A 1,112-nucleotide genomic window follows, 5' to 3' on the forward strand; every position below is an offset into this window, starting at 1 on the left:
GATTGAATCTCTTTACTTGTGATCGGTTTGTTGAGGTCTTCTATTTCTTCTCAGGTCAGTCTAGGCTATGCATGTCTTCACAGGAAATTATCCATTTCCTATAAATTATCTGGTTTTTGGCATATAGTTGTTCATAGTATCCTCTTATGATTTTTTTTTTTAATTTCTTCAAGAACCACAGTAATGTTCCCCTCTCATTTCTGATTTTGTTTACTTGGATCTTCTGCCTTTTTGACTTTGTCAGTCTAGCTAAAGGTTTGTCAATCTTGTCGGTCTTCTCAAAGATCAGATTTTTGGTTTTATTTATTCTCTCTATTGTTTTTTTTTTTTCTTCTCCATATCATTTATTTCTGCTTTAATCCTCATTATTTCTTTTCTTCTACTTGCTTTAGGGTTAGTTTGGTGACCATTCTCTAGCTTCGTCAGTTATTCAATTAGCTCTTTGATTTTAGCTCTTTCTTCCTTTTTTTTTTTTTTAAATACAGACATTTCATGAATTTGCAGTCATCCTTGGGCAGGGGCCATGCTAATCTTCTCTGTATTGTTCCAATTTTAGTATATGTGCCCCCTAAGCAAGCACCTTCCTTTTTAATGTATGCATTTAGAGCTATAAATTTCCTCCTCAACACCACCTTTGCTGCATCCCAAAGGTTTTAATATATTCTGTTCTCACTTTCATTCTTCTCTAGATATTTGTCAATTTCTCTTTCAATTTCTTCTTTGGCATACTGGTTGTTTAGGAGTGTGTTGTTTAACCTCCACATATTTGTGAGTGTTCTGGTTCTTTGGTGGTTGTTGACTTCTTGTTGCATTCCATTATGGTCAGTGAATGTGGTACGAATAATTTCAATTCTTAAATATACTGAGGCTTGTTTTGTGCCCCAGCATATGATCTACCCTGGTGAATGTTCCATGAGCACTAGAGAAGAATATGTATCCTGGTAATTTGGCATGTAATGCTCTCTATATGTCTATTAAGTCTATTTCATTTATTACATTGTTTAGATTGTCAATTTCCTTATTGGTCCTCTGTCTAGTTCTTTCTACAGAAGAGAGTGGTGTATTGAAGTCCCCCACTATTTCTGTAGAAACATCTATTGTTTCCTTCAGTT

At 34.5% G+C, this 1,112-nt stretch overlaps 1 non-coding gene across 1 annotated transcript; it reads right to left on the reverse strand.

Annotated features, from left to right (window-relative positions):
- Nucleotides 1–474: 474 nt before the first annotated feature.
- On the reverse strand, nt 475–580 carry LOC119535660. The gene has a single exon (XR_005217271.1). It is a non-coding gene; the product is annotated as a U6 spliceosomal RNA (small nuclear RNA).
- Nucleotides 581–1,112: the final 532 nt, after the last annotated feature.

Source organism: Choloepus didactylus, chromosome 5 (assembly GCF_015220235.1).
Source record: "Choloepus didactylus isolate mChoDid1 chromosome 5, mChoDid1.pri, whole genome shotgun sequence".
Taxonomy (NCBI): domain Eukaryota; kingdom Metazoa; phylum Chordata; class Mammalia; order Pilosa; family Megalonychidae; genus Choloepus; species Choloepus didactylus.